This window comes from Homarus americanus, unplaced genomic scaffold (genome assembly GCF_018991925.1).
Source record: "Homarus americanus isolate GMGI-L3 unplaced genomic scaffold, GMGI_Hamer_2.0 scaffold53233, whole genome shotgun sequence".
NCBI lineage: Eukaryota > Metazoa > Arthropoda > Malacostraca > Decapoda > Nephropidae > Homarus > Homarus americanus.
The window spans coordinates 3,413,193-3,428,029 of NW_024751660.1; the positions used below are offsets into that span (position 1 = coordinate 3,413,193).

Consider the following 14,837-nt stretch of genomic DNA (forward strand, 5'->3'; position numbering starts at 1 on the left):
TAAAAATAATCCAGTCTCATCCACATTAAACGCCTGTTCTGGCAGGTAACCCCCTCAGTGATGATGTTTGTATTGTGGGGTACGAGATGTTGGTTCGCACTCAGGATGGGATGGAGAAAGGAAACTCACAATGTGCTCTCTGTATACATATTGTATTGGATGTACAGTGCAGCTTGGTGCTGGTAAGTGGCAACGTGGTTACAAGCGTGATGTAGAGAGAGCTGGTTGGTGAAGATGCTCAGAGGAGGACCAGTTTGTGGGTCGCCATGCTCGCCGGCGGAAGCGAGGGCCGCCAGGCAGCGGCGGAGGTGGTGTTGCTTGCTGCGGCTGTAGCTAGAAGAAAAGAGCGGTCACCACGAGGTCAGGTCTTAAATAGCGGAGGTAGGCGTGGCTTAGTAGTTGACCTCCGTCATGTCAGGCGGCGCTGGTTGACCTAGACCACGAGGCATACACTGGGGAATTCGCGGGGTCGGCTACTCAGCGACAAACAGCGTTTGTAGGGGAGGTATCCACTACAGTACTCCCTCCTTCCCTCCAGGCGGTGTATGAGACTTGTTGTCTGCAAGGTTGCATGGCACATGTGAGGCAGAACGGGCGGTGCATTCCACACGTGAGGCAGAACGGGCGGTGCATTCCACATGTGAGCCATAACGGCGAGGGCGTGGATGAGCCGGCCGCTAGAGGAGACAACTGTCTAGATACACAATATCTGTGGGAGTAGAGAGGGAGAAAAAGGGTGTGTGGAGGCGATGAATGTTATGCTTCCCTCACGGCAGGTACAGAGTCGTCAGATGCGCCTGCTGGGGTGTGTGGGCCTGGGTCAGAAGCAGGGGCTGCGTCAGCAGGAGCGGAGGAGAGTCCGTGACAGCAGCTGGGCCCACGACAGCAGCAGGGTGAAGGACAGTAGCAGGGGGTACCTGAGGGAGAAAAGAGGGGTGTGTGGGTCCGCGTCAGGAGCAGGGGTCGCGTCAGGAGGGGCGGCAGGGGGTACTGCTGGGCCGGGGCGGCGTCTGAGGCAGGACGGGTGTGTTGGGGTCGGTAGGACGTGGTGCTTGAGGCAGGAAGAGGAGCGGCTGTCTGCTTAGAGTCGCAGAGCTGCACTAGGGTGTCTAACCTGCGGTGTAGAGACAGTAGCTGTAGAGCCGATGAGAGCTGCCTCTGCGTTGGTAAGCCAGTCTTCCATGTTGCTTGAAGACTGGGAGAGTGATCGGTTTCTCCTCCATCCTGTGTGTGCGAATCTCCGGGGGTCACCATTTGTGGGGTTATGGGAGATGTTTGGAAGTTGAACGTTCTTAAGTAGAGGAGCACCTTACGGTAAATTGTTGTTTTCTGTTAGTTTTGTATCTTACAATATTTGGTTTCACTTACATGACACTATTTAGGTCTGTTAATATATGTACGATATAAGGAACTTCAGAAATATAGTTGTAACATTTCATAGTGATTTATCAAGTTTTAAACTACAGACGGGCAGGGCTACCTAATTGAGGTGTATAAGCATCTCAAGGGGCACTACTCAGTCGAGTGTCCTTACTTGGAGCTGGCGGACGCTCGCCCCACAAGGGGTCACAGCTCAAGATTGAAGAAGCCGCAAGTCCAGAAAAATGTGAGGGTAAACTTTTTCGGAGTGAGAGTTGTGAACTCTTGGAACAATCTGCCAAAGAAAGTGTTCTGACGGCACCGAGACCGAGTGTGAGTTCTTTCAAGACCAGACTTGACCAACACTGGAGCAAGTTCAGGTACATTCAGGAGCCGGTGCATGCCCAGTACCTGCCAACAGTGCGTAACAGAGAGCCAGTACATGAATAGTACTTGCCAGCAGTGTGTGACAGAGACGTGACCGATCGCCCAAGCGGCTAACAAGCCGATCAGTGGTGAAGAGGATTAAAAAAAAAAAAAAAAAATATATATATATATATATATATATATATATATATATATATATATATATATATATATATATATATATATATATATATATATATATATATATATATATATATATATATATATATATATATATATATATATATATATATATATATATATATATATATATATATATATATATATACAATATAATGCTCGCGCGCACACATACACACACACACACACACACTTAAGAAGTGACTCAAGAATATTACTCGATGCGATGTAAATGGTGCTTATAAAAAAATCTTCTTCAATGACTCGTGAACTTGAGCTTATGCAATTTACTTTACCTGTAATTTCTCCACTTTTCAGCATACACTGATCGGGAATTACCTTACGGTTTAAGTTATATCAAACAGAGTATCATTAATGTTAGAATTGCTGTTATTGTTGTTAATTACCAATGTGTTTGAACGGTCAGTAATTAAACATCAGTCACTACGCTTAAATACCAATACTAAACGGGCTTTTTGTTTTCTCTTAAATAAGACGTTTGCATTTCCATCCACATTTTGTACCCAGGATTCGCGCGGTTCAATCTGGGAGTTTGGGGGCTCGAAACATTGTCTCGGCGAGTCACTCTACGCTTGTTGCCAGCTTGGTACGAATGTTTACACTGCAGATGCTCACCATGGTGGTTTTTGTATCTTTTGATAAGTGAAAGCACCTGTTTTCTTCACATTATCGGCTCGTTGAAGATACATTTTAGCGCTGGTAAGTACCATGATGATTGCTGGAAGTTAACAGCGTGATGATAGTGTTAATGTATGTCAGTTAACTCGGTTCACCAAATGAAAGCTACATTAAAGGCCGTGGAGTGGCTCAAGGCTGATGCCAAAAGCACTCATTTTGCAGTTTTGAGGCATTGCTGACCTCTAATTCGCTTCCTGGTGGCACACCGTTACTCTTGTATAATTTTTGTATATGTGTAATTGGTGGAAACTTATAAAGTGTCATTGCGAAGATGAATGAAACTGCAACTCAATTTGTCTAATTCATGAATCAATTTAATTTTGTTATTAATCAATATGACATCCTTGAAATTTGTAATGCCATCCAGGGCACAATTTGAATTGTAACATCACAGTATAATCTTGTAATTGCTAATAGTGATAGGGGATGACTGCACTTTTGAGAAGACCTTAGTCTCATGGCCATGGGTCCAGAAATGTGTGGTACAGTATTAGATAATTTTCCTTTCCTTGTGCTGGCTGAAAATTGAATTCTGGTGCAGATTAAGGAGAAGGATGCCACCTTATTTACAAGTATTATGTATTGTGTCTCCACAAATGTAATGTGTTGTTTTTGGTTTAAAAAGACTACACTGTTGCCTTTATTTGCAAGAGTAGAAAAGCAGCAGCAAATACTGTACTGTACTGCATAAACATAAGGCTGTATGATAAAGTGTAAACAGGACCGGATTCAGGAGTGGGCCCCTGGGCAGCTGCCCAGGGGCCTCCACAATCTGGGGGCCTCCACATGTGCGGTAGTAGCTATATCAGGGCTGGTCGACTTGAAACCACATGAATGACTCCAGTCATGTCTCACTTTTGTGTGTGTGTGTGTGTTGGGAATTTGTACACTATCAATAAATATACAGTTAATAAACAAATTTCTCAATGTTCTAATTTCCTCAATATAACTGCATATGGCTTCAAAATTCTCCGAAGAAGTGTTCAAATTTCAGAATTTTCCCGGGGGGCTTACAGCGCCCCCCGGAACTCCCAGATGTTTAGGCTCGCTTCACTCGCCACCCCACCCTCTTGGGTAGTTATAATGAGGGGGCCTCCACAAAGAGGCTACCCATGGGCCTCCACAGGTCTAAATCCGGCACTGAGTGTAAAGTGTCCTATTAGGTATCATGGTCGTGTAAACAGGATTCTTCAAGTACGCTGTGCACCGACTTTTTTAATGATAATGGACAAAACCACACCTGACCTGACAATATTGAGTTGAATTTTAACTTAGATTAGGTATGGTTTGTTTTTTCTGCTATTATTTGTAACAGGCCAGATAAGATTCATTTGACTTTGAGACTGCACTTGTGAAGGTGCAAAGGTGCCTCTGTATGGATGAGGGATAAAATTCCCCAGAAGCTGAGAGCAATATCAAGATATAATTTCCACTTATTAGAGAAAAGTTTAGTTCTTGGTGATTTTTTATATTTTAAAATTTTATGTAAAATATTGGTAATCCTGGAATTGATGGCTAACACCTGAATGTGTTGTTCAATTTCGTTCTTTTTTCCCAGTTCTCTGGATGATAGTAAGTAATAAAACTATACGACAATACACAGAACCTAATAGAACCTGACCTAACCGACCAAAGAATCCCACCTAACCCTACATAACTTCCTATAGCCCCCTGGACCCCTTGTCATATTAAACAGAAAGTACAGTACACTGCTTACTTTGATATTTGGTACCAATGAAAGCAACTTTCTTGAAGCAGCATGGTGTAATTTAAAATTTTTGTGGATGTGAGAGTATGCTCGAACTGAGCTGGTCAGTTGCTGCATGCAAACAAAGAGCAGATGACATGTGCCAACAACAGCAGATTTTTCAGATGAATATTTATGGTAAATAAGGTAAAATTTCACTAATGCACCGGTCTTTGTTTGGATATTAAAAGTATGTTTTTCCGATGTTATTTTATGAGTTTCGAACGCGAATTTGATATTCATTTCAGTCGGAAATCAATAGTTTTTGAGACCCCCCCCCCCCTACATCAATCTTAATGAAAATTTATATTTTTTCGAGTAAATCACATAAATAAAAAACCAACAAAACCAATCCTAACCTGACCTAACCTTACACTATTTTTCTGATGAAACTCTGCAATTAATGTAAAATAATCTCTCTCACAATATCAGCACAGCTCTTTCCACCTGTTCAGCCATTTCTGGTTATTCTGGTACTGAAAATCAAATCTCAGCTCCTGACGCACCCAAGCATTGTTCATTGGCCAAGACAAAAAACTTTTGCCCAATTATAAGTCTCCGATTGCTATAACCAATAAGAAACTCCCACACCACCCCCCCACACATGAACTGTAGACGCTTAAAAAGCCAACATGGAGGTAAGGAGCACTGCGTGATGGGTGGTGAGACCTTCTCTGTGAGACGTAAACAACAAATGGCGACACTTGTGACTGACCAAATCTAATAATATTTAAAAATTAATATTTCAGTTATCCTAATTTCCTGCGGAAATATCACAGAAGGAAAGTCTTAGAATTGTCTAAACATTATGAAAAACATATTAATAACAGCGAGAGAAATACTGGTGCAAGATCGAAAATTCACCGTAAATAATTAATTTCTTTGTGTACAAAGAAATTAGAGATCATTTTAGTGTCATATGATCAGTTTTTTGCCATCTGCTCCATTACTGTATTACCATATACCAGTACAGTACAGTACAGTACAGTACAGTACATATACGTAAAAATCCAACTTTGACTTCTTGTGCCGACTGTAGAAATTTAATTGTTAATTCATACTCAAGGAATGGAGTCTCCTGGTATAGTCATATTTACAAGACATTGGTGTTTTGTAGATATATATTGTAGATTGTTTTTATAAGTTTGTTGGTGTTCTTTGGGTATTTTGTTGTTAGGTTAATTGTGTTTATATAATATTTCATATTGAATTAGCCAATGCAGTACATACTGTGGCTACCATAGTCTTGTAGATGTTGTGTCAACACGCACTGGGTGCTGCTCTGGCAATGGAAATGTAATGTGATTCTGAAAAAATCAGTAATTTTATCCTAATGCTATGAACTTTTCTACAATAAGAAATTTTGTTTAATGGCACGGACTGAACAGTACAGTCAGTTCCCGAGTTACATACAGGTTATGTTCCTGGACCCTGTTTGTAAATTGATCTGTTCATAATTCAGAACATTGTTAATTCCATAGGTTAGGTTAGGTTAAAACACAACCCCGTCCAAACAAAATAACAATACAGTACTGTAATACTGTTCAGTAATATCTCCACTAGCCGGAACTCTCCAATACCCGGAATTGAAATTGGCTCGGAATTTTTCCGGAAAAATTATCTAAATTCAGAGTCAATGGATGAGCTTTCCGGGTGACACGCTGTGATTACCACCTATTCCTATACTGGAGGAGGAAATAATCTATACTGCCTTGCTGTACTTGAGGATGATATAGGCTGTATATACCACCTCTTGCTTTAGTGGAGGATAGATACCCAGCTGTTGTGTGAGGGTGAACTTGTTACACGGATGAACGTGTGTGTGTGTCCGGGTAAACAAACAGTGCTTGGCTTGAAAGGTTATCCCTGTTTGTTTACATAGTGCCTTCCTCGTAGCTCTCCCTGCCCTCATTTTCACTTGCATGTATTGTTTCTATTGGTGTTAAGTGTATTTTAAAACTGCTGCTAATTGTTGGCTTAGCACCATGCAATAAAGAGGAGCACTCACTCACTGCATGTATACCCCTTCTTAGTAAATTATATGAGTTGTAATTTCTTCATGAAATTTGTATTGCAAAATGAATGGAAATACAGTAGGCAGATGATGGTCCTGTGATATTATTTATTAGTTATTGATATTTTAACTTTATGACCATAATGTTTCGATGTTGTACCGTAATCATCATCACACATTAGGCAGATGATATTTGTACGATATAGAAGCATAAGAGACTTCTGAGGTAAAGACAAAATTCTGTTGTTAGTTACAGTACAGTACAGGTATTGATATTTCAACCTTATGGCTATAATGTTCCATTATCTTCGCATTAACTTCTTAGTTGATGACGGAATATAATGTTGTGATATTTGAATTAACAAATTTAAACTGTTGAGAATGGTACTACATACAGTACACGGTATCTGACATTATAGTACATCAGTTTTAATGAAATAAACTGTTACACTGTGTTGGTGTTATGAGGTGGTGTTTACTATATTAAGCTGTTTTACTCAGCAGTAAATTTCTTTATACAGTATTGTACTATACCAGTATGTACTGTAGTACTGTACAGTAATTTACAGGTACAGTCAGTTCTGCTATAACGCGATAGTTGTGTTTTTGTAAAATATCGTGTTATAGAAAATCGCGTAATAGAAATAACAGGGCTTTATGGAGAAAATAGGGTTAGGTGCAGATTACTACTTGAAATCGAAAAAAAATTAGTAGTTAGCCTAACACAAAGGATAGCACAGTCTAAATAAATGTTACATTCATATCTAATAATGAAATCATACAGTAAATGTAACACTTTACCTTGAAAAAATATGAATATAACTTGATGGGGGAGAAGGGTGATTTTGAGGTTGATAACATCAAGCTTCTCTTCAAGTGTTATATCCTTTCTTTTACGATCATCACCGGGAATTCGATCACCAGAACGCTTCTTGGAGATATTCTTCTTTACCATATTCACAGTTAATACCACAAAATTGGAGAAATAGTAAGCAAAAATCGCGTTACAGCAAACAAGCGTTCGCGTTATACAAGTATCGTTCCTCTATTCATAAATCGCGTTAGAGCAAATTCGCGTTATCAAAACACGTGTTATAGCAGAACTCACTGTAGTGTTAAAACTATGTTATCATAGTTATAATGCTGTCCCAGTATAGTAAGCATGTGATACCGTGTTTTGATTGTTAACCTCATGCATCAGGTGTGGGTGGTTGTGATGTGTTAGTTGAGAATAATTTAGCACGAGGCTTCACTAAACTTCATACAGTATTTATATACGCAGGTATATATTGTACAGTATATGAAAACACTACCTTGCCTGCATATGCTCACGTAGCATCAGTTAGGAGACAAAAGATTAAAGTAGGAAATCTTTTTCAATTGATCTTCTGTACCTCAATCTTGTCACCTAACTACTGGTGCTAAGTGGTCACAACTAGTTAAGGTAGAATGGTATTCTCTCAATGTAAACCTTGTGTTGTTTTTAGATATGGTTTTTGTGTTTTAACATGAGTTACACAGATGCAATCCTTACTTTCCTTAGTTATATTCAGTGCACAAAGCTTTGTGAAAGCTTTTCCCAGGGCTGCCTTGAGTGGCGCTCACTTGAGGCCATGTTCACGTGTTCATATCTTTTATAATTTCTTTCTCTTCCTCATATACTAAAAGCATTACTATTCTACTCCACAGGTTGGCTGGAAGCCCAATGAAGCCTCGTCACTGTGTGTCAGAGGTCAGTAGTGTAATTGAGTTGGTTCTATATTTAATCATACATTCTTATATATGTAGTCATCCATTATATCAACATTGTAACCCCACTTCCACCTTTTCCTTGTACTTTACACTAAAGATATTGGAAACATAATGTGTTGTCTAATGGTAGACCCTGCTGCTATATGGCATCACGAAAATTGTGACCAAATCCCAGGTTGCTGATGTCTTCCTACCTCATTTACACACAATTGCAAGTCTCTATTGTTTCACTTACTTGACAACACAACATACACACACACATATAGCGTTTCTCACTATTTTTAATTTTTTTAATTTTTGTATTTCTTTATTGTTCTTTATTATTATTAGTGTTATTATTATTGTTAACATTACAGTTTTATTTTATTTTACTTTTTATTATAAATTTTATTTACAATGAATAATTATTACATTATTGCCCCAGGCCCCAATGTGGGTCAGTGACTTGTGCCCGAGTGGGTTAATCCCCGTAAAAAAAAAAAAAAAAAAAAATTACATCCTCCCTCCCTTCATTTGTAGAGTACATTCTCCTTCCTCCATTCATTTGTATAGTTTATCCTTCATCCCCCATCCCTCCCTCCCCTTCATTTGCACAGTGTATCCTTCATTCCCCCTCCCTTCCTCTTTATATATAGTGCAACCTTCATCCTCCAATCCTTCCCCATACAAGCAGTAGGAAGCCTGGGTCAGATGTGATTGGCTACATCCTGAGTGCTTGTTATGCAATGGGTGCACATTAATCACAGATGTTTGCCCAATTACACCACATAAAGAACAAGTGTGAGGCTGGGTTACCGGGCACAGGTGTTAAACTAGGGAACAGGTGTAAGGCTAGGGTACAGGTGTTAGACTGGGATACATGTGTGAGGCAGGGTACAGGTGTGAGGCTGGGGTACATTTACAAATACACAGTATTATACTGTATTGACTGTACACTATTGATATTACATCACAATCTCTCTCATTCTCTCTCGTGTACCGGGGTAAATTATATAACAGAATGTGAGTAACAAAATGGCACATTAAGTTACATCAAACGGTAAGTTTGAAATCAAATTACAAAATACAGAGATCTCTTGAAAACTGGTTGCTCTCACAGCCAATCCAGAGGGTTTTTTTTTTTTTTTACGTGGCCTCCAGCCTCCCCCAATAGCCACACCTTTGTCGCCATTTTATTACCTTAAAATTAAATACCCTGTATCCTTATACATAAGAAGCTATCCTAGCTGTGTTGAGTTAGTTGAGGCGCAGATCTATGCGGCATTCAGTGACTGTTGCCTTGTAGGGTAATTGCTACTCCATGTAGTTTATGAAGTTGTCCTGTGGTTCAAGGTAGTTATGGATCAACCTGCACATGATATTAATGGTGCTATGTTGAGAAAACATTGGATAAATGGTAGATTCACTTAAAAATCTCACTACCCAAGCTGGAAGTGGTACTGGATAGTAATTACAGTGGTCCCTCGGTTAACGAAATTTCAGTTAGCGAATTACCTTCCATAAGAATCTTCATTTCGGTTAACGAACAAAAATTCGGTTAACGAAATTCTTACGAAAATGTTTCGACATGCTTTGGTTTGCTCACCAGCTGGAAGATTAGTCCGCCAATACAGAAATCGGTTCTAGGGCTTACATTCGTTAAAATTGGAGTAAATATCAAGAAGGTTGTACTATTCAATAATTTTCCAAGTTTTATATTAAAATTTTTAGTCATTTTAACACTTATTTAACTTAATTGCAGTACAGGGAACTAGTTTTTGGTGTGCCCATCAGCCACTTCACTCACCCACCAAGGCCTCAGTTTGTGTCTCTGTTCAGTGGAGGAAACATCTTGCTTGTGGGTCTCTTGAACACAGAGTATTTTTACGTTTTTACAGTACAATTATTAGTCATTCTGAAATTTATTTAACATATTGACCATATACAGTATAGTGCAGTGCAGTGTTGATTTAAAGAAAATAATCTTGAATTACACTAGTGAACTTAAAATTTTATGGGTGAAATGACGGCATCAAGCATTGGGTGATTTCTCTTCCACCCCCACTTCCTTCTCTTCTCCCTTCTCTTCCACCCCCACTTCTAATTCCCATCATCATCAACCAGGAGCCTTCTACATACACACCTCAAAGTAAGTGTACTTTACTGCATTTTTTTTTTTACTTTGGATGTACTGTAATTTTCGGTGAACTAGAACCAATTACCCAAAATCCCATTGAAACAATGGTTTCGGATAACGAAATATTTGGTTAACGAACGACCGTCTCGAACGAATTGTGTTCGTTAACCGAGGGACCACTATATATGCAGCGGAATCCCCTTGTTACTGGATGAGTGTTCAGACCAAACCTGTGATGTTTATTAGGTGTGTACATGCAGTCAATGTTTGTACAGTATGTGTGTTTATTTGTGTGTGCACATGTGTATAGATAGTAGGCAGCTATCAAACAGTGAGGTATACTAATGTTTGGGAAGATATTGGAAGCATAATGGTAGACTTTGGCATCGCAAAAATTGTGACCAAGTCCCAGTTTGGTGATCTGACTTTCTGCCTCATTCACACACAATTGCAAGGTCTCAATAGTTTCTCTAACTTTTACAACACAACTACCGTATATCACATATACAGTCTATCGTTTTTCACTCCTGAGTTGTTTTAATTTTTCCCTTATTCTACTGTATTTATTTATGGTTCTTTTTTTTCTTCGCTCCCAGGCCCCGATGTGGGTCAGCTGCCTGTGACCAGGTGGGCTAATCCCTATAAAAAAAAAATTGTATATGTGGGTGTGTGTTCATGAGTAAAGCTGTTGTGCAGGTGTTTGACCCCTTCCCTCTAACTCTCTCCCTCTTGTAAATGATGATAATCAACACTTCTGGAGTACATCCAAATCCCATATGTTGCACAGAAACACACAAATGTGAGGGATGAACTGGAACTAATGTAAGGAAATACTTATGCACAATGAGGGTGGTAGACCCCGTGGAATGATCTATCAGCCTAAGCTGTGGAATCACAAACAGTACTGGGCTTCAGAATAGCCTTTGACAAAATTACCACCAACAATGAAGGGATCCTACACAGGCCACTGGCCTCCTTCTCTTGGCATGGCCAGTTGGCCACCTCTAGTGGGAGGCCATTAGGCAAAGATGTCATATAAACCAAACACAGCACATCAAAGGGTGATCAGCACATTTTTTAACAAGGGAGATAAGGTACTGTGATAGGTCTGTTATTGTTGGAGCAATACATTCACCTTTATCTGAATGACAGGCATGTTATGTGTGGTCTCTGTTTTTGACGAGTCACTGTTGTTGTCTAGTAACTTGTTCATTGTTTTTAATATTGATGTTTATTTTTATGTGGACAAAGGTGGTGTCTATTGAAGCAGCTGTGTGTAGCAAAGGTGGTATCTGATGAAGGTCTTTGCGTAGAGACTGTGGTGGTTTTAATTGTAAACAATTTCTATTTGAAATGACTGAGGTGGAATACTGTACACTGAAGTTTTATTTGTACTGTACAAAGGTGGTACTGTATCTAGTGAAGTACCATGTGTACAGAGATTGTATCTAATGAAGCTTTCTATGCATCTAGCCAAAGATGATACTGTATAATGCTTTGTATACCCAGCCAGACAGTTTTGAATCATAAGTGTTACATGACATTTCTTAATCTTAGTGTTGGTCTTTATTAAGCTTGGTGGATCTCAGAAAGAACAGGTAGTGGCAAGTACTGTACAGCTTCTAACACTCTATTACACCCCTATTCTGTCACTCATCCACGGCACAGAAGTGACAACAACAAACTAAACATATACAGGTACAGTACTGTATGTACAGTACAGTATATTGGGGTGGTCCAGCAAAGATTAAGTTCCATTTTCTTAAATGTGGCACCTCCCCGAAACACTCTACACGAAGAGAAAATAATTCGGTAAAAAATTCATCTTTATCTAATAATATTTGAAGGTCGCTACCGAGTCTTGAAGTTTCACCATAATACAGTACTATGCTGTTAGTTGATGGAGGAGAAAACTGTGAGGGAAAGTGCTGCTCTAACTGTAGATGCATTGCTGGACTTTTCAGGGAAGCACGTATTCCCACAAGACTGAGGAAGCTTGTAACTGATGCAGTGGTCAAGATCTGAGAAGAGTGGTAGATGAAGAAAAATCAAAACTATTCAGCCAAGAGGTCAGTGGACCTCAAACTGAAAGAGAAGACATTCAGTTCTTCCCTCGATTGGCTTTTCAACATGGCTCACAGGTCGGTAGCGACCTTCAAATTATTTTCTCTTCGTGTAGAATGTTTCGGGGAGGTGCCACATTTAAGAAAATGGAACTTAATTTTTGCTGGACCACCCCAATATACTGTACTGTACATACAGTACTGTACCTGTATATGTTTAGTTTGTTGTTGTCACTTCTGTGCCGTGGATGAGTGACAGAATAGGGGTGTAATAGTGTTAGAAACTGTAGACTGTATAAGATGAAGGAAAGAATCAAAATAAAAAAAGTAGAAATATTCAGATGACATGAAGATTAGCACGCTCAGCTTTTTTTTCACCCCAAGATTAACCACCCTAACCTAACCTAAACATAACTTAATCTAACATAGGCTAACCCTCAGGGAAGCCTTAGGGTATTTAATCAACAGGTGAATTAGCTGGTGGGGGGGGGTAATCTTAAAGTGATCCAAATATTCACAATAATATAGTCACTCAAAAAATCTATCTTTACTTGGGAGGTTCTATGAATTTCAGAATGATTGCTGCGACTCCTGTTGCTTTGGTAAGGTTGTCAAAATCCTCTGTCTGTTGCGTCTTATTTGCTGAACAGAATTTTGTAAAGATAGTCTTTTTAACGACTGTACATCCTCATATCCTCACCACATACAATATGCCAACTAAATCATAACATCCACATTAGCTTCACAGCGTTTTATGTCTGGTCACTGTACGTTAACTGACTTCACTCATATCAAAGTTTTACGTCTCTTGACAATCAAAAGAGTTATCAGCTAAGGTGTTTGTGTTGTCATTTCGCTCGATGGGATCTTGGCGAGGAGTTTTATTGTTTGTTACTAAGTCTGGGGTTGGCGACTTGAGAATGTTTTTACCAGGGAATTGTGGATCCATTTATCCTTTTAGCAGCACCTAACATAACCTAATGTAACCATAGAACATAACCTAATCTAACATAAATTAACATAACCTAATCTAACATAAATTAACATAACCTAATCTAACATAAATTAACATAACCTAATCTAACATAAATTAACATAACCTAATCTAACATAAATTAACATAACCTAATCTAACATAAATTAACATAACCTAATCTAACATAAATTAACATAACCTAATCTAAGCATAAATTAACATAACTTAACCTAACATAGCCACTCCAAGTCGCATTAGGGTGGTTAATCGTTGGGTGAAATTAGCTGGAGGGGGGAGGGGGCTATTCAACAGGTGATCCCGTATAATTTTTTTTTCTCCATTCAGTACTGTATTGCATTTCAATAAAGTATAACCATTGTGAGAAAGTACTGAATAAGTTTACCATGCATAAATGAATGAAAACGAAAATTGAATTACAGCTTAACATAATTGAAAGAGGAAGATTACAATTTCCCTTTTTAAGTTTTGATTTGGGAAATTTAAGTGGTGAATCACGTAAGCATTTTGGTTATCAGTTTCAACGTATTCCATATTTAGGCAAACAACGACTGGTTCTTAAATCACTGTGTAGATGAGGACAAGGTAATAATGTTTCTTATGGTGGGGGTGAAGAAAGTGAGGAGGAAAGAGAGTGTGATGGTACTGTACTTAGTTGATATATGGTACATGGGAGGAGGGACAAAAGCATGGTGGCGCAGTATATAGTACAGTAGTTGATAGAAAAGGGAGAGGGAGGGAGGAAGAGGGGAAGTGTGATGGAGCACAAATCTGTTAAAGAGGAAGGTACCGCTGAAGGTAGTGAGGGAGGAAGGTAGTGAATGAGAGAAGTAGTGAGGGAGGAAGGTAGTGAATGAGAGAAGTAGTGAGGGAAGGATGGAGGTAGTGAAGAAGGGAAATAGTGAGGGAGTTAGGTAGTAAAGGAGGTAGGTAGTGAGGGAGGAAGGCATTGAAGGAGGGAGGGAGTGAATGAAAGAGGTTGTAATGTATGATTGGTGATGAGTAAGGAAGAATGATTGTAAAGTATGATTGGTGGACCTTTTGGTGTTTCCAAAGAGAGAACTGAATTCGAGACACAATCTTAGAAGGGATGATCAGATAGCACAAGATAGCCTACTCTAGTTAACAAGATAAGCAAGAGTGAAATAGAGAGTATTACACAACACTGTTTTATGAGAAAATTTTCAACCCTTATCGGTAGTAGGGTTGCCTGGGTGACACAGCATAATGCGATCATAAATTATTCTGTATTATCAGACTGCCGAAAGTCACACTGTTATAACTTTTGTACTTGTGGCCACTGTGTCCTGTACTGCTTTTTTATTTGCATTAATCTTCCATGTACCTGTATATGCCCCTAGTAGGTAGTAGGCAGCTACCAAACAGGGAGGTACTACTGCCTGGGAAGATATTGGAGGCATAAAGTATGTCTAATGGTAGACCCTGCTGCCATATGGCATCACGAAAATTGTGACCAAGTCCCAGGTTGATGATCTGACTTTCTGCCTCGTTTACACACAATTGCA

The 14,837-nt window shown here is 39.3% G+C and overlaps 1 protein-coding gene across 1 annotated transcript in view; it reads left to right on the top strand.

Moving 5' to 3' along the window:
• Nucleotides 1-2,246: 2,246 nt before the first annotated feature.
• Nucleotides 2,247-14,837, top strand: part of LOC121854756 (ribitol-5-phosphate xylosyltransferase 1-like) — a 60,706-nt gene continuing 48,115 nt past the window's right edge. The window contains exons 1-2 of the transcript XR_006086629.1: nt 2,247-2,646; nt 8,076-8,118. The gene's annotated coding sequence lies outside the window, so the exon portion shown is untranslated. The remainder of the gene's footprint in view (nt 2,647-8,075; nt 8,119-14,837) is intronic.